Source organism: Symphalangus syndactylus, chromosome 1 (assembly GCF_028878055.3).
Source record: "Symphalangus syndactylus isolate Jambi chromosome 1, NHGRI_mSymSyn1-v2.1_pri, whole genome shotgun sequence".
NCBI lineage: Eukaryota > Metazoa > Chordata > Mammalia > Primates > Hylobatidae > Symphalangus > Symphalangus syndactylus.
In genome coordinates this window covers 156764808-156784796 of record NC_072423.2, presented here as the reverse complement: position 1 = coordinate 156784796, position 19989 = coordinate 156764808, and the positions used below count along the sequence as shown (strand labels likewise).

Genomic DNA, 19989 nt, shown 5'->3' with positions numbered 1-19989 from the left:
CTACCCCTTCCAGAAAAGGACAGGAGCCTAACTCTTCAGCAGGCACCTGACTCCAAGTTACAAAACGACCTCCTTTCATAAGGATGTACAAAGTTTATTTTTTCTTTATATAAAACCACAGCTACCACAGATGATCACCCCAATTTCTGGGTGGATCTAGGATGGACTATGTGTTGACCAAGGGTACCGTTAAGCCCTCTTGCTGGAGGACTAGTTACTGTTTATCTTGAGAACAAGTCTGTAATGAGTTTTATCTGCTTGATAATGAAAAAGTGAGATAATCGTTCTTTCTCTGCAATTTCTTAGCAGATTGCCAGTGACATGAATCGCATTCTGGTTGAAAGCTTGTTCAACAATAATAGTGTTTTTATTTTTTTCTCTATTCTGTGGAGAGGTTTTTCTGGGTAGGGAAACGTTTTAGTTTTAATTATTGTTTTCCCCCAACGCACTGGCCCGAACTCCCTTCTTGTCTACCCCCAGTGCAATCCATTCTCTGCCCTGCATCTAGGAAGATCTGCTAAGAAGGCACTTTGGTTCACGTCACTTCTTTATTTAAAAACCCTTGAGTGGATTCCCATCACTCGAGCTCCACACCTGGATCTGGTAGTCCCATGGGATCAGGGCCCTGCCTGCCCCACATCCACTGTGCCTCACCCACACCAGCCCCTCATTCTTCCTTGGAATCCATGACCTCGTTCCTCACATGGGACTTCTCACTGGCTACACGGTTCCCTGAAATGCTCCTTTATCTGGTCTTTGCAAAACTCCTCATTTGGGTCACCCTCAAATGCCAGTTTCTCCTCCAGGAAGCCAGTTCCTCAGTCACACTCTCACATATTAAACTCTTCTATTCTCTGTTCACTCCCATTCTCTTTAGTTTATTTTGATTTTTATTTTTTTTTGTGACAGAGTCTCACTCTGTCACCCAGGCTGGTGTGCAGTGACTCAATCTTGGCTCACTGCAACCTCCACCTCCCGAGTTTGTGATTCTCCTGCCTCAGCCTCCTGAGTAGCTGGGATTACAGGCATGTGCTGCCCTACCCAGCTAATTTTTGAATTTTTGAAAGAGATGGGGTTTTGCCATGTTAGCCATGCTGGCCTTGAACTCCTGAACTCAGGTGATCTTGCCCGCCTTGGCATCCCAAAGTGCTGGGATTATAGGTGTGAACCACTGGGCCTGGCCTTTTTATTTTCTTAATCATCAATATTTACATGGATTTCTCGTTCCCCTGACACGCTGAGAGCTCTGTCTTTCGTGGTGCCATTTTAGCGGTTGATTAAAAATTTGTGGAATTAGAGTTCCAATTCTTTCTCTCTTTCTTTCTGCTGTAGAGAAAAGTGTTTTAGAAAGCTTACAATTTATTGTGTATAGAACTTTTGTAAGTGAATTATGTTATAAGGCAAGAGTTACTACCTTTGTGGATGTCAGTGAATCATGTATTCATTTTTGGATTGGTGTAAGTGAAGATCTAAGGGCAGGAGTGACCTGAAAACAGCACAAATATGGTGAGAAGCTGCCTGGGTGAGGTGTCAGGTGTGATGTCTCACGTGCCCCTAAATGTTTGTGGGACGCAGGGCAGGGGCAGAAAAAGAGGCTCACAGTCCATGTGGTTGGATATGTGAAAGTCCTCATGCCCTTCCTTGACAAATGTACATTCACAGCGATGTGGGTGGTAGCTGTGGTTTGTAGTCCTCAGGCTCCCTGGAAGGCATAGCTGAAATTCAGCCGCCTGGACGCAGACTCCTCCTGTCCCTGCCCCCCTCCCCACCTGCTTGCTCCTGAACCTCTAGGAGTGAACCCATGACAGTGTGGACCCCTCTACTGACTGTTCCATGCTCCTTGCATCTCTGACAAACCATTTCAGATGCCAGCCAGGCTATCTACCCTCAGGAGGAGAGGCCCAAGGAAAAGACCCATCCAACCCTAAGAGGCAAGCTCAGGTCCATCTGGGCCAGGATTCCAGGGTCTTGAATACCCAGAGAACAGCCCAAGACATTGTCCCATCTCCATGGAGAAAAGATCAGCCAGAGGGGGCCTCTGAGCCTGGGTCAGCAGGCAAGGCCCCTGCCCCCAGTTCTAAAATAGAACTGTGGAAAAGCAACCACATTTTCCAACAGTTGAGATTAACATGTGCAGACACAGAATGAAATCTTATACTAAAAAAACAAAAACAACAAAAAACCGACTTACACATAGATTCACTAAGAATCACAGTGAAACCTCCAGTCGGCTGTACAAAATTAGGCAAGGTCAAAAACTCGCAAGGGGGGCCCAGGATCTCCGTGGAATTCATGCATTTTCATACATTCCAGAAGGGAAGCATGTGCTGATCACTCAGGAATTCTCAAGCCCATTACAGCCACCTCCTGAAATCTGCAGGTCGCCAATTGTTTACTTTCTGCATCAACATCATCAAACCACACATACAACACTCAAGCATGAACAACACCGGCTGTGCCTGGTGGCTCATGTCTGTAATCCCAGTGCTTTCGGAGCTCAAGGCAGGAGGATGACTGGAGGCCAGGAGTTTGAGACCAGCCTGGGCAAAATAGTGAGATGTAGGAGTGTGACAAACAGAAATTAAAGAACGAAGTATGAAAACAGGAGAAGATTTTCATTAAAACCTTTACTGTAATAGGAAGAATGAAATTTTAACTTGTAATTAGGGTGGTGACACGTTCAACCTTATCCAGGACAGTGCTGGCTTGTACCTGTTGTCTCAGCATAATGATGAACAGCACCCTTGTTTACTCTTTTTTTTTTTTTTTTGAGACAGAGTCTCACTCTGTCACCCAGGCTGGAGTGCAGTGGTGCGATCTCGGCTCACTGCAAGCTCCACCTCCCGGGTTCAGGCCATTCTCCTGCCTCAGCCTCCTGAATAGCTGGGACTACAGGCGCCTGAAGCCACGCCTGGCTAATTTTTTGTATTTTAGTAGAGACGGGGATTCACCACGTTAGCCAGGATGGTCTCGATCTCCTGACCTCGTGATCTGCCTGCCTCAGCCTCCCAAAGTGCTGGGATTACAGGCGTGAGCCACCGCGCCCAGCCCCTCATGTTTACTCTTAAAATACCCCAATTTGAATAAAAATTACATAATCTTCCCACCTGTGAAGTCCTTTAGAACTAGAATTTAGGAAGAATAAGGGAAATGGCTGGAAGTGTGAGACAGACACGGGGAAAATGCAGTGACATCACTGAAGCCCCTCCAGCAGGTATGCCTGCAATCAATTCCCTCTCTCTCTCTTTTTTTTTTTTCTTTTTTGAGACTGAGTCTCACTCTGTCGCCCAGGCTGGAGTACAGTGGTGCGATCTCAGCTCACTGCAAGCTCCGCTTCCCGGGTTCACGCTCCCTCACTCTTTTTACTTATGTGAGCAATACTTGATTTTTTTTATTTCTTAAGATAATTTTGGTAAATTTTATTATTTACTGCCAAACGGCCTTGACTAACACATTCTCTCCCATCTCTGGGCCTTTGGCAAACGTGTCCATTGCTAGGGACAATTTTACCCTCTTCTCTTGTTCACTTGGCTAAATTCCACTTACTCTATTAATCTTAGGTTAAATAAATTCTGCTTACTCTATTAATCTTAGGTTAAATACCATATGATCAACATTAAGTTCCTTGATTCCCGCAGCTCTAGGATAAATGCTGTTTAGAGGTTCCCTGACCTTTTCTAGTCAGGTAAGTTGTTCCCCGGCACTCCACCCCGCTCTGCTTTTACCTTGTCTGGAAGGTGCACTTGCTGAGCTCAGATGCTGTAACTGTCCCGCTCCTTGATAAACCAAGTAGCATCACAGTGCACAGTGTACCGTGGGTTCTCAAAAAATCTTTGTCCAATGAAGTGTTTAAAGCACTTAGCCCGAGAACTGGCCCCTAATTGGTATTAAATAGTAACTATTATAAGCTGTATCATGATGTAACAAAGGATATGAAGAATAAAGATGCACTGTGAGTTGTTTTTGTTGCTGCTGTTGCTGTTATTGAGACAGAGACTCGCTCTGTTGCCCAGTCTGGAGTGCAGTGGCATGATCTCAGTTCACTGCAACCTCTGCTTCCTGGGTTCAAATGATTCTCATGCCTCAGCCACTCGAGTAGCTGCAACTACAGGCGCCCACCACCACGCTCGGCTATTTTTTGTATTTTTTGTAGTCATGGGGTTTCACCATGTTGGCCAGGCTGGCCTTGAACTCCTGACCTTGGGTGATCCGCCCACCTTGGCCTCCCACAATGCTGGCATTACCCGCATGCGCCATGGCACCTGGCCTGTGAGATTTAAGAAAAAAAAAAAACTCAAATAATCAAGTCTCAAGAAAATAAGCTTACAATCATATAAACACACATACACACACATACACATATATGAGATAATGTAAACATGTAATTAAAACATTGATGTATTAACTTCAAACATGCAATGTAAACTTTGATTGAAAAAGAAATAATAGACATTTATAATAAGTTCCAAGAAGCAAGAAGAGAATGTGGTGTTTATTTCTGTTTTTTTTTTAAATCGAATCAATTTCCATGTCTAGACTTCATTACAGAAAACTATTTGCAATTTAGTGATGTTTATTCTGTAAATGGCTAATGGAAATGTGTTCCTATGAAATGTTTAGAAATGGATCGAAAATGCTATTGCAAAGCCAACTAAATTATAGACATGAAATAAATGTCAAGGACAAAATTATTATATTTTACATGTCAGGTTAAAAACTAATGAACAGTATATCAAAAATCTAGGTTATTATAAAAGGTAGCATGTTATAAAGCAGGCTCCCTGTGACCACGTACACATTTTTTTTTATACTTTCAGTTTTAGGGTACATGTGCACAATGTACAGGTTTGTTACATATGTATACATGTGCCATGTTGGTGTGCTGCACCCATTAACTCGTCATTTAACATTAGGTATATCTCCAAATGCTATCCCTCCCTGATCCCCCCACGCCCCAACAGGCCCCAGTGTGTGATGTTCCCCTTCCTGTGTCCATGAGTTCTCATTGTTCAATTCCCACCTATGAGTGAGAACATGTGCTGTTTGGTTTTTGTCCTTGTGATAGTTTGCTGAGAATGATGGTTGCCAGCTTCATCCATGTCCCTACAAAGGACATGAACTGATCATTTTTGATGGCTGCATAGTATTCCATGGTGTATATGTGCCACATTTTCTTAATCTGGTCTATCATTGTTGGACATTTGGGTTGGTTCCAAGTCTTTGCTATTGTGAATAGTGCCACAGTAAACATACGTGTGCATGTGTCTTTATAGCAGCATGATTTATAATTCTTTGGGTATATACCCAGTAATGGGATGGCTGGGTCAAATGGTATTTCTAGTTGTAGATCTCTGAGGAATCGCCACACTGACTTCCGCAATCATTGAACTAGTTTACAGTCCCACCAACAGTGTAAAAGTGTTCCTATTTCTCCACATCCTCTCTAGCACCTGTTATTTCCTGACTTTTTAATGATGGCCATTCTAACTCGTGTGAGATGGTATCTTACTGTGGTTTTGATTTGCATTTCTCTGATGGCCAGTGATGATGAGCATTTTTTCATGTGTCTTTTGGCTGCATAAATGTCTTCTTTTGAGAAGTGTCTGTTCATATCCTTTGCCCACTTGTAGATGGGGTTGTTTTTTTCTTGTAAATGTGTTTGAGTTCATTGTAGATTCTGGATATTAGCCCTTTGTCAGATGATTAGATTGCAAAACTTTTCTCCCATTCTGTAGGTTGCCTGTTCACTCTGATGGTAGTTTCTTTTGCTGTGCAGAAGCTCTTTAGTTTAATTAGATTCCATTTGTCAATTTTGGCTTTTGTTGCCATTGCTTTTGGTGTTTTAGACATGAAGTCCTTGCCCACGCCTATGTCCTGAATGCTATTGCCTAGGTTTTCTTCTAGGGTTTTTATGGTTTTAGGTCTAACATATAAGTGTTTAATCCATCTTGAATTAATTTTTGTATAAGGTGTAAGGAAGGGATCCAGTTTCAGCTTTCTACATATGGCTAGCCAGTTTTCCCAGCACCATTTATTAAATAGGGAATCCTTTCCCCATTTCTTGTTTTTGTCAGGTTTGTCAAAGATCATATAGTTGTAGATATGTGACATTATTTCTGAGGGCTCTGTTCTGCTCCATTGGTGTATGTCTCTGTTTTGGTACCAGTACCATGCTGTTTTGGTTACTGTAGCCTTGTAGTATAGTTTGAAGTCAGGTAGCATGATGCCTTCAGCTTTGTTCTTTTGGCTTAGGATTGACTTGGCAATGTGGGCTCTTTTTTGGTGCCATATGACCTTTAAAGTAGTTTTTTCCAAGTCTGTGAAGAAAGTCATTGGTAGCTTGATGGGGATGGCATTGAATCTATAAATTACCTTGGGCAGTATGGCCATTTTCACGATATTGATTCTTCCTACCAATGAGCATGGAATGTTCTTCCATTTGTCTCCTCTTTTATTTCATTGAGCAGTGGTTTGTAGTTCTCCTTGAAGAGGTCCTTCACATCCCTTCTAAGTTGGATTCCTAGGTATTTTATTCTCTTTGCAGCAGTTGTGAATGGGAGTTCACTCATGATTTGGCTCTCTGTTTGTCTGCTATTGGTGTATAAGAATGCTTGTGATTTTTGAACATTGATTTTGTATCCTGAGACTTTGCTGAAGTTGCCTGTCAGCTTAAGGAGATTTTGGGCTGAGATAATGGGGTTTTCTAGATATACAATCATGTCATCTGCAAACAGGGACAATTTGACTTCCTCTTTTCCTAATTGAATATCCTTTATTTCCTTCTTCTGCCTGATTGCCCTGGCCAGAACTTCCAACACTATGTGGAATAGGAGTGGTGAGAGAGGGCATCCCTGTCTTGTGCCAGTTTTCAAAGGGAATGCTTCCAGTTTTTGCCCATTCAGTATGATATTGGCTGTGGGTTTGTCATAGATAGCTCTTGTTATTTTGAGATACGTCCCATCAATACCTAATTTATTGAGAGTTTTTAGCATGAAGTGTTGTTGAATTTTGTCAAAGGCCTTTTCTGCATCTATTGAGATAATCGTGGTTTTTGCCATTGGTTCTGTTTATTTGCTGGATTACACTTATTGATTTGCATATGTTGAACCAGCCTTGCATCCCAGGGATGAAGCCCAGTTAATCATGGTGTATAAGCTTTTTGATGTGCTGCTGGATTCGGTTTGCCAGTATTTTATTGAAGATTTTTGCATTGATGTTCATCAGGGATATTGGTCTAAAGTTCTCTTTTTTGGTTGTGTCTTTGCCAGGCTTTGGTATCAGGATGATGCTGGCCTCACAAAATGAGTTAGGCAGTATTCCCTCTTTTTCAGTTGATTGGAATAGTTTCAGAAGGAATGGTACCAGCTCCTCCTTGTACCTCTGGTAGAATTCGGCTGTGAATCCATCTGGTCCTGGACTTTTTTTGGTTGGTAAGCTATTGATTATTGCCTCAATTTCAGAGCCTATGGTTGGTCTATTGCTAGATTCAACTTCTTCCTGGTTTAGTCTTGGGAGGGTGTATGTGTCGAGGAATTTATCCATTTCTTCTAGATTTTCTAGTTTACTTGCGTAGAGGTGTGTATAGTATTCTCAGATAGTAGTTTGTATTTCTGTGGGATTGGTGGTGATACCCCCTTAATCATTTTTTATTGCGTGTATTTGATTCTTCTGTCTTTTCTTCTTTATTAGTCTTGCTAGCGATCCCCTTTATCATTTTTTATTGTATCTATTTGATTCTTCTCCCTTTTCTTCTTTATTAGTCTTGCTAGCTGTCAATCAATTTTGTTGATCTTTTCAAAAAACCAGCTCCTGGCTTCATTGATTTTTTGAAGGGTTTTTTGTGTCTCTATTTCCTTCAGTTCTGCTCTGATTTTAGTTATTTCTTGCGTTCTGCTAGCTTTTGAATGTCTTTGCTCTTGCTTCTCTAGTTCTTTTAATTGTGATGTTAGGGTGTCCATTTTAGATCCTTCCTGCTTTCCCTTGTGGGCATTTAGTGCTATAAATTTCCCTCTACACACTGCTTTGAATGTGTCCCAGAGATTCTGGTATGTTGTGTCTTTGTTCTCGTTGGTTTCAAAGAACATCTTTATTTCTGCTTTCATTTCGTTATGTACCCAGTAGTCATTCAGGAGCAGGCTGTTCAGTTTCCATGTAGTTGAGCGGTTTTGAGTGAGTTTCTTAATCCTGAGTTCTAGTTTGATTGCACTGTGGTCTAAGAGATAGTTTGTTAGAATTTCTATTCCTTTACATTTGCTGAGGAGTGCTTTACTTCCAACTATATGGTCAGTTTTGTAATAGGTGTGGTGTGGTGCTGAAAAGAATGTATATTCTGTTGATTTGGGGTGGAGAGTTCTGTAGATGTCTGTTAGGTCAGCTTGGTGCAGAGCTGAGTTCAGTTCCTGGGTATCCTTGTTAACTTTCTGTCTCATTGATCTGTCTAATGTTGACAGTGGGGTGTTAAAGTCTCCCATTATTATTGTGTGGGAGTCTAAGTCTCTTTGTAGGTCACTCAGGACTTGTTTTATGAATCTGGGTGCTCCTGTATTGGGTGCATATATATTTAGGATAGTTAACTCTTCTTGGTGAATTGATCCCTTTACCATTATGTAATAGCCTTCTTTGTCTCTTTTGATCTTTGTTGGTTTAAAATCTGTTTTATCAGAGACGAAGATTGCAACCCCTGCCTTTTTTTGTTTTCCATTTGCTTGGTAGATCTTCCTCCATCCCTTTATTTTGAAAGTATGTGTGTCTCTGCACGTGATATGGGTTTCCTGAATAGAGCACACTGATGGGTCTTGACTGTATCCAATTTGCCAGTCTGTGTCTTTTAATTGGAGCATTTAGCCCATTTACATTTAAGGTTAATATTGTTATGTGTGAATTTGATCCTGTCGTTATGATGTTAGCTTGTTAGTTGATGCAGTTTCTTCCTAGCCTCAATGGTCTTTACAATTTGGCATGTTTTTGCAGTGGCTGGTACCAGTTGTTCCTTTCCATGTTTAGTGCTTCCTTTAGGAGCTCTTTTAGGGCAGGCCTGGTGGTGACAAAATCTCTCCTCATTTGCTTGTCTGTAAAGTATTTTATTTCCTCTTCACTTATGAAGCTTATTTCGGCTGGATATGGAATTCTGGGTTGAAAATTCTTTAAGAATGTTGAATATTGGCCCCCCTGTCTTCTGGCTTGTAGGGTTTCTGCCAAGAGATCCGCTCTTAGTCTGATGGGCTTCCCTTTGTGGTAACCTGACCTTTCTCTCTGGCTGCCCTTAACATTTTTCCTTCATTTCAACTTTGGTGAATCTGACAATTATGTGTCTTGGAGTTGCTCTTCTCGAGGAATATCTCTGTGGCATTCTCTGTATTTCCTGAATTTGAATGTCGGACTGCCTTGCTAGATTGGGGAAGTTCTCCTGTATAATATCCTGCAGAGTATTTTCCAACTTGGTTGCACTCTCCGCATCACTTTCAGGTACACCAATCAGACGTAGATTTGGTCTTTTCACATAGTCCCATATTTCTTGGAGGCTTTGTTCATTTCTTTTTATTCTTTTTTTCTCTAAACTTCCCTTCTCGCTTCATTTCATTCATTTCATCTTCCATCACTGATACCCTGTCTTCCAGTTGATTGAATCGGTTACTGAGGCTTCTGCATTTGTCACGTAGTTCTCGTGCCTTGGTTTCCAGCTCCATCAGGTGCTTTAAGGACTTCTCTGCATTGGTTATTCTAGTTAGCCATTAGTCTAATTTTTTTCAAGGTTTTTAACTTCTTTGCCATGGGTTCGAACTTCATCCTTTAGCTCGGAGTTGTTTGATCATCTGAAGCCTCCTTCTCTCAACTTGACAAAGTCATTCTCTGTCCACCTTTGTTCCATTGCTGGTGAGGAGCTGCATTCCTTTGGAGGAGGAGAAGTGCTCTAATTTTTAGAGTTTCCAGTTTTTATGCTCTGTTTTTTCCCCATCTTTGTGGTTTTATCTACATTTGGTCTTTTATGATGGTGACATACAGTTGGGGTTTTGGTGTGGATGTCCTTTCTGTTTGTTAGTTTTCCTTCTAACAGCCAGGACCCTCAGCTGCAGGTTTGTTGGAGTTTGCTGGAGGTCCACTCCAGACCTTTTTGCCTAGGTATCAGCAACAGAGGCAGCAGAACAGCAGATATTGGTGAATAGTAAATATTGGTGCATGATCTTTCCTATGGAAGTTTTGTCTCAGAGAAGTACCAGGCCATGTGAGGTGTCAGTCTGCCCCTACTAAGGAGTGCATCCCAGTTAGGCTACTCAGGGGTCAGGGACCCACTTGAGGATGCTGTCTGTCCATTCTCAGATCTCAAGCTATATGCTGGGAGAACCCCTCCTTTCTTTAAGGCTGTCAGACAGGGACATTTAAGTCTGCAGAGGTTTCTGCTGCCTTTTGTTTGTCTGTGCCCTGTCCCCAGAGGTGGAGTCTACAGAGGCAGGCAGGCCTCCTTGAGCTGTGGTGGGCTCCACCCAGTTCGAGCTTCCTGGCCGCTTTACCTACTCAAGCCTGAGCAATGGCAGGCACCCCTACCCTAGCCTCACTGCCACCTTGCAGTTTGATCTCAGACTGCTGTGCTAGCAATGAGCGAGGCTTCATGGGCATAGGACCCTCCAAGCCAGGCGGGGGATATAATCTCCTGGTGTGCTGTTTGTTAAGACCGTTGGAAAAGTGCAGTATGAGGGTGGGAGTGACCCAATTTTCCAGGTGCCATCTGTCACCGGTTTCTTTGACCAGGAAAGGGAATTCCCTGACCCCTTGCTCTTCCCTTGTGAGGTGATGCCTCCCCCTGCTTTGGCTCATGCTCAGTGTGCTGCACCCACTGTCCTGCATCCACTGTCTGACATTTCCCAGTGAGATGAACCCGGTACCTCAGTTGGAAATGCAGAAATTACCCGTCTTCTGCATCGCTCATGATGAGAGCTGTAGACTAGCACTGTTCCTATTTGGTCATCTTGGCTCCCATCCAAGTACATATTTTTATAGAAAACCATGACTGAGCCAGGCGTGGTGGCTCACACCTGTAATCCCAGGACTTTGGGAGGCTGAGGCAGGCAGATCACCTAAGGTCAGGAGTTCGAGATCAGCCTGGCCAACATGAAGAAACCTTGTCTGTACTAAAAATATAAAAATTAGCTGGGCGTAGTGGTGGCACCTGTAATCCCAACTACTCAGGAGGCTGAGGCAGGAGAATCGCTTGAACCTGGGAGGCAGAGGTTGCAGTGAGCTGATATTGTTCCACAGAGCAAGACTCAGTCTCAAGAAAAGGAAAAAGAGAAAGGAAGGAAGGAAGAGGAAGAAAGGAAGGAAAGAAGGAATGAAGGAAGGAAACAAACCACAACTGTTGGAGCAATGGCAATAGGCAGACATTGTGCCCCAATGGTATATGTTGCAGCCATCCCGAAATAAGTTCATTGTCCCCTTCTCCTAACTTTTTATTGCTGCTTCAGATCTAGCTACCATATTTGTAGACACATAAAATACATCTTTTTTAGAATTTATTGCATCCACTGAAAAAGCTATAATCTTGCCCGTTTTGCTTTATGTCTACTGACAAATGAACCAAGAACACTGGCTCTTTCTTACTTTTGTCTGTGAATCCCACTTCCAACATGTGTGTCTTGCAAGAACACCCACACTTCGAGAACTGGATCCTGCAGCCACCCATATGCCTGTTAATACCCAGCGAATCTGCCTTAGATGTCTGCATGTTTAAATCCTAACTCAGAAAAGGGACACCTTGTGTATGCTATTTAAACAAAGGCATCTTTTCTTGTAAGAACATTCTGAGTCACAGGATTCTTATTTTAATTTTTCCTTTCCAAGGTAGTTATGTTAGGAGGAGATTTTTCAACTTTTGGCCAAAAACATTCACAATGCAAAAATAGAATGTTAACTAATAAAATGTTACATTATCTCAAACACAGTAAATTGATAAGAGAAAATAAAATATTTGTAGGAGAATTTTCATTACTATTCAGTCACTTATTCCTTCATTCAAAAATACTTCTGAGGGTCGGGTACAGTGGCTCATGCCTGTAATCTCAGCACTTTGGGAGGCCAAGGTGGGTGGATCACTTGAGGTCAGGAGTTTGAGACCAGCCTGGCCAACATGGTGAAACCCCATCTCTGCTAAAAATATAAAAATTTGCTGGGTTTGGTGGTGCATGCCTGTAATCCCAGCTACTCAGGAGGCTGAGGCAGGAGAATCACTTCAACCTGGGAGGCAGAGTTTGCAGCAAGCCAAGATCGCGCCACGGCACTCCAGCCTGGGCTACAAGAGTGATACTCCATTTCAAAGCAAACAAACAAAAAACTTCTGAGTGCCTACTGCGTGTCAGTTCTGGTCACTTGGGACACATCAACAAATTAAGATCTCTATCCTTGCAGAGTTTAGATTCTCAAGGGAGGAGATAACAATACAAAATAAAACCAAGTAATAAATATTATGGACAGCGACAGTGCCTTGGGATAAAGAAGACAGAGCAGTGTCGATGGCATTGAGAGTGTTGGGGGGCAGTTGGTGGTGATTTCAGGTGGGCTGGTCATGGAAGGTACCCTGAGATGATGACATATATTTTAAGATAGAGACAGAATCAGCCCTGTGGTACCTGGGGCCAAGGCTACTGAGAAGAACTGAAATTGCTATCAAAGACCCTAAGTGGTGGGTCTAGTGCCTTGGTGGAGAAGCATGGACATTCCTGGGGCTGGCGCTGAGAAGGGGGTGGGTGATGAGGCTTCCGAGGGAGGTGCGAGGGCACTTGGTAGGCTGGGTGAGGGGAGAATTGCAGGCATCTGCAAGGGACTTGGGGCTTGAGTCAGTGATCCAGGGGCCATTGCTGCATTCTGAACATGTTATAAGGGCAAGGAGCTTATATTTTAAAGAATTAATGTAGCTGCTGTGTTCAGGACAGACCATGGAGGAACGATGGAGAGGCTGTGAGACCAGTTGGAAGGCTATTGCAGGGGCAAGGCAGGAGATTGGAGGAGACTCAGCCATGGGAGATGGTGTGGAGTAGAGAGACAGGGCCCCATTCTCATAAATTTTAAAGGTATATCCAGTAAGGTTTCTGAATGGGCTGCATGTGGGATGTGAAAGAATAGGAGAATGGGCAGGGTAAACAGACAACCTACAGAAAGGGAGAAAATTTTTGTAAAATACACATCAGCATCTATAAGGAACTTAGACAAATTTACAAGACAAAAACAAACAACCCTATTAAAACATGGGCAAAGGACATGAACAGACACTTTTTAAAAGAAGACATATGTGTTGCCAACAATCATGTGAAAAAAAGCTCAACATCACCCATCATTAGAGAAATGCAAATTAAAACCAAAACGAGATACCATCTCACACCAGTCAGAATGGCTATTATTATAAAACCGAGATATAAAAGATGCTGATGAGGTTGTGGAGAGAAAGGAACACTTATATACTGTTGGTGGAAGTATACATTAGTTCAACCATTATGGAAGACAGTGTGGTGATTCCTCAAAGACCTAAAGACAGAAATATGATTGAATGTAGCAATCCCATTATTGGGTATATGCCCAAAGGAATATAATCATTCTATTAGAAAGACACATGCATGCACATGTTCATTGCAGCACTATTCACCATAGCAAAGCCATGGAATCAACCTAAATGCCCATCAATGATAGACTGGATAAAGAAAACGTGGTACATATACACCATGGAATACTATGCAGCCGTAAAAAAGAATGAGATCATGTCCTTTACAGGAACATGGATGGAGCTGGAGGCCATTATTCTTAGCAAACGAATGCAGGAAAAGAAAACCAAATACTGCATGTTTTCATTTATAACTGGGAGCTAAACAATGTGAACACATGGACACATAAAGGGGAACAACAGACACTGCGGTCTCCCGGAGGGTGGGAAGTGAGAAAAGGGAGAGGATCAGGAAAATAACTAGTGGATACTAGGCTTAATAGCTGTGTGATGAATCTAGGTTAGGCACAGAGGCACACCAGAGCTCTAGGGAAGCCACGGGCACCTGCTACTTATATACAAAGTAGGTATCTTAACCACTGCTTTTATGACAAGACAAATTGTTATTCCAAGGGCTAGTGCCTTATTGAGCTGAAAACACTCTTATTAGTATGGACTCATATTCCAGGTATTAACAAAGACACCTAAATAATCTAAAAGGCTTTTTCTAAAATTAATAACCTGATTACAGAATGGAAGACATATGCATTTATGAGTTTCTTTGAAAACTCATGGATTTCTAGTTAGCATGTGAGCTCTGCAAAGCAGGAATCTTGACTTCCTTCACTCAATCCTGCTTAGCTCTCAGCATGGAGGCTGGCAGGTTTACAGACACTCAGTAATCCCGATGGCCTGAATGAATGAGTGAATGAAATAATGAGAACACAGGATGCATATCATTCTTAAGTATTCTTCAGGGAAAAGGTTTGCTCCTGCCCGATACAGAGCTATAATTATGAAATAATTTTTTTGCATTTACATGGCATTTTTCTGTGCATTTATATGGCATTTTCCTTACCTTGCTCTTTCCCATTAATTCTCATGTTTTGGAGTTAAGAAAATTGAAAAAGTGCTTTATTACCTGCTTCCTCACCCTGAACTGAACTCTCTATGCATATAACTAGGTTATCATTTTCTCAGAGTTGCTCTTCAGGGTGAGATCCTCGCCCAGAATAAAAACGCCGCCTCTGTGAGTCTCCCTGGCTTTGGGTCTTGCAGGATCCACGGGAACCAGCAGCTGGAGTTTTGTGACACGTGGCTCACTGCTTCACTGGCTGAATAGGTTTGGAAAGCATGCAGAGGGAGTATACCCTCCACCCCCATTGGGGTGCATCAACCCAGCCCCGCCTCCAGAGGAAAGAAAGTGGCCTGGATAGAAGAACCTTCCACCTAATTAAGGATAAACATTCCTCATTTCATTTCTGAAAATGTCAAAGTGCTTCAATAACTACAGACAGCGTCCACGGAGAACACACCCCCCTCGCAGGGCAGAGGCTGAGGATGGCTCCAGTGCTTAGGGAGAGAAACACTTGACAATCGCTTTCTTTATATTTTCCAAGGTAATGCATGGTTCTTGAGTATCACAGAAAACAAAATGAAAACCTCGACCTAACTCAAACCATGGCTTGATATATAGAAAGTTCAACTGTAAACCCCCGCCCCCCAAAAAAAACAGAAGAAAATCTTCCAGATTTAGGGTTAGGCAAGGAGCTCTTCGACATGACAACAGAAGCACAATCCATAAAAGCCTAAATGGATAAATGAGAGTTCATCAACACAGAAAAGCTTTTCCTCTAAGAAAGACGCTGTGAAGAGGATGGAAAGACAAGCTACAGACTGGGAGAAAATGCTTGAAAGCCACATATCTGACAACCGACTAGTGTCTTAAAAATAAAAAGAATGCTCAAGACTCAAGAGTAAAGAAAAATAAAATCCCATCAGAAAATGGGAAAAGGAACAACAACAGCAACAACAAAAACCGTTTCACTGTACAGGAAATACAGATGAGAAACAGAAAACATGGAAAGATGCTCAAAATTAGCAGCCATTAGGCAAACAAATGCAGAGATACCACCACATCATTATGAGCACACCTAAAATTAAAATTTATACTTTATATGTTTTCTAAATGATGTAAATACTATAGACAATTTTGTATCATCTATAAAGAAATATCAAATGTTGCATAGGAGGCAGAAAAACAGAATCAAGTACGCATTGCTGGTGAGAATGTAAAATGGTACAGCCATTCTGGAAAATTATTTGTCAGTTAAAAGCGAAACATTCAATTCTGCAATTGTATTCTTGGGCATTTACCTCAGAGAAATAGAAACTTACGTTCCCATGCTAAAGATAACAAACATGGTGCAGTATGTACGGCTTGGGTGATGGGTGCGCCAAAATCCTACAAACTACCACTGAAGAACTTATGTAACCAAATACCACTTGTACCCAAAAACTTACAGAAAAATAAAATAATTTTAAAAAGAAAACCTGCGTGTGAATGCTCATCACAGCTGTACTCCTAGGAGTCAATCTGGAAATGACCCAGGTGTCATTCGGCGGTGAACGATTAAACCAACTGCTGCCTCCATTCCCTGGAGTCCTCTGCAGGAATCTAAAGGAATATGCCCTGGATGCATGCAGCAAACTGGCGCCATCGGCACCCACAGCAAGGTACTGAATGAAGAGAACAATCTGAGAGATAACACACTGCCTGATTCCCTGCACAGCACATTTGTGAAATGATCAAGAGTCTGGAAGTGCAGAATAGATGAATGGCTGCCAGAGATTAAGAAGGGATGCAGGCTGAGGTAAATGGGTACAGCTATCAAAGAGCAGCCTGTGGGATCCTATTGCTGGGGGAAATGCCCTATTTATTGATACTACCAACGTCAACGCGTGGGCTGTGATAGTGAACTCTAGTTCTACAGAATGTTACTCTTGGGGGAAACTGGGTAAAGCGTGCACAGGGTCTCTCTGTTTTATTTTTTGCCACTCTAAGTGCGTCTATGATTACCCCAAAGTAAAAAAAGTTCAATTAAAAAAGTAAAGGCTGTATATGTCTGAGTTGCAGTATTCACTTGAATTATGGACAGTGAATGCAAACAATTTTACTTCTAAAATTATGCTCATCTAAAAAAATTATATATATACACACACATAGTTAATTTCAAAATTCAGAGAGGTTGGAACATTGCCAAGAAGTGGCACAGAAATCATGTATTTCTGAATGCACCTTTGTGACAGAAGGCAATATGAATCTCATGATTGTAAAAGTCCTGACAAATACTGGTAAATCTGAAGATGACAGTATCCATTTTCAGCATCACCCATTGCTGGGGATAATGAGCATTCTCTTGGAATAATAATAAATACTAAACCAAACAAAGTGTCCTTTCCAGTTAACGTAATTACTATTTATCCAAGAGGCTCTATAAATGCTGTAACTTTGGGCCAGATGGAAAAAAAAAAATCAAAGGACAAGGCTTCCCTGTTAAAACCTCTGAAAATGTGAAAGATTGTAGTCAGTGGAAGCACAGGTATTGAAGTGGAGGTATAGACAGAAATAGTGACATTATTGAAGCAAACATGGAATACCTGGTGTGATCTGCCCCTCGAGAGTTCATTGTAATGTTTCAAAATGGAAAATGTGCTTTAATAAGCTTAGTGTTTAACAAGTACTTAATAACTATAAAAATATGCCATAAAGTATACCTATCAAACATAATTCTAAATGAATTCTACAATCTACAAAAATGTATGTAACAGAAATAAGCAAATTACTTTTATTTTGTACAAGAGGGAATGTGAACTTCATTGTGAGAGAAAACTCAGGAATTTCATGAAAAAGTTTTTTGTTAATTAAATAAAAAGACATAATATTCAAGAAGTATTATGGACATTACAGTTATTAAGCAAGGCAATAAATCTCCTTGACCCACTAATTCTCATTTTTGAATTCAGATGTCACCTACTTTGTGTAATAATTGTCCTTACATGTTTTCTCTTGCATCATCAACTGTTACTTATTTTTTTTTAGAGAGAGTTTGACTTTGTCCCCCAGGCTGGAGTGCAGTGGCGTGATCGCAGCTCACTGCAACCCCTGCCTCCTGGGTTCAAGCGATTCTCCTGCCTCAGCCTCTGGAGTACCTGGGATTACAGGTGTGTGCCACCACAGCTGGCTAATTTTTGTGTTTTTAGATAAAACAGGGTTTCACCATGTTGGCCAGGCTAGTCTCGAACTCCTGGCCTCAAGTGATCTGCCTGCCTTGACCTGCCAAAGCGGTGGAATTACAGGCGTGAGCCACCGTGCCAGGCCTTGCTTCATCCACTTTTATAGTTGTATTCTAATTCCCCTATTTATATATCGATACATTGAGTCTTTGTTTATCTCAAATGAATTCAAAGAGCCTTATAATCAATTATTGGAAAGATAATATTACTGGTCTATAGTAAATGTTCATTTTTGGTAATACACTCAAGTCATTTTTGAAATTTCTTACAAATATTTTAATATTTTTAGTATGAAATTATATTTTTGAAAGATTGATACCCTATAGTTACCCAAATTAGAAAATGTAAAACATAAAAATAGGATAGGTGAATACTGTTCACAATAGTATTTGAATCACTTATCCCAATTAAGTTCTTAAGATTGCATTGTAAAGTCAATTAACTTTCTTTAATAAATGAATTGTGACTTCTCTGACACAAAAACACTAACAGTTTTGCTTTCATCATGTGAAGATAAGACATCTGTGGGAAAACTAAGTATGTCTCTTCTTTGATGTTTAAAAATAGTACACTAATTAAAGTTATTTTAAAAACACTTTTTACCTAATAGTAACGCTAACATTTAAACTTTGAATGCAGCATAAAATTATGTTTTGCATCCTCATAAAACTAAAAGATCCTTCATTCGTGTGTTCAAAGAGACATCAGTTTTTTTCATAGTAACAACAATGAAAATGAAATTTGAAACTTCGACCTTTATTTCCCACAGACCCTTTTCTAAACATGTATTTACCTCAATAATATGATTAAACTGATTCCCAGCTTTCGAGCAGGTATGAACAATAAAAATCTGTATATTGACACAAGGCAGACTTGAGGTGAGGAAATAATTATTAGATGTCTTACGAAACATTCTCTGCAAATTCACCAGTTCTTTATTAACAATAAGTGCCTGGTTTGGAATTTCAATATGTTATGGAAACCTCAGGTGGCATAGTAATGTGAAGATCTGGGATTATAACATCAGCATGATAAAGTGATATTTACTTGTGTTCTATCTTTTCCTGTTACTAAGTCAAAATTCTACTTGCTATATGCCTTTTTGCCACACAAGTGTCAGGAGAATCTTACTTCTGTCAGTTTGAATCCAGTGAGCTGATCAGGAGGCCAAAGAGAGGGAAAAATCTAATTTGAGAACTGCACGCTGAATCATTTATCACATAATGCTTCCCTGGAGTGGATAGGCCTCTAGAACAGAGAATAAATATTAACACTCATTTCTATTTGGAGAAAACGTATAAATCGAACTGCTTTTGTGTTTCTTTCTTTTGAGGGAGGTACTCATCAAAACTCTGGGGTCCTAAAAAGAGTATTATATCCTAATTTAACCTAATTAACTAGGAAATGATTACGAATAGAGTTCAATCTACATGATTCAGGTTACATAGCTAGTAAAGATGAGCTAAACCCCAGGCCAGAAACAGTGCCTCTGTTTTGCCTGCTCTAAAAACTGTACTGATATTACATGTGTGGGTGGGCTCTGTGTGTGTGTGTGTGTGTGTGTGTGTGTGTATACATTTTTCTTGTACTCAGTGTCAGAATTGCTAACATCGGTAGAGCTTATATGTTCTTTAATAACAATGAATGCTGCCAAGTATATCACCAGGATCTGCACCCCAGCTGTATTTTAACCACCTCTGTGAGAATGTAAATTATATGGGAAAAGCATCTTTAGGACACTTTCGAATATAATTCAACACATATCTGTTGAACAGCTGCTCTTGTAGGTGGAACCATCTTAAGGATTGTCACCATTAGAGCAGAGATATTCAAAATAATTCATTTAAGGAATTTACACTCTCACTAGAACCAATAACTAAAAAATAAGAAATAATCAGAAAATAAGCACAGACACATCCACAAGAAATAATGAAAAACAAAGACAAAATGCTACTAGGTGTCAAATGTGAGGCAGAGGAGGCAGAAATGGTAAACGCAGAAATCAGTGCAAAATACCTGACCTGTGCATGCAGATATTCAGCAACAACTAAGCGTGATAAAGATAATTGGTATGAATCTTGTGAAGGAGAGAGTGTAAGAATCACATTAAATGGGTCGTTATTTACTCTCAGAGATCAGACACGTTTCCTAAACGGAGTGGTGTTTAACGGCAACTTGTCATGTGAACCGAAGGGGCTGGAGAAGGGAGTGAATCTTAGAGGGAGCAG

General features: G+C 41.0%; 1 protein-coding gene across 2 annotated transcripts in view; it reads right to left on the bottom strand.

The window, feature by feature from the left end:
• The window catches only part of CSMD1 (CUB and Sushi multiple domains 1), a 2032824-nt gene that overhangs the window by 309199 nt on the left and 1703636 nt on the right, over positions 1-19989 (bottom strand). The gene's annotated exons all lie outside the window — the stretch shown is intronic.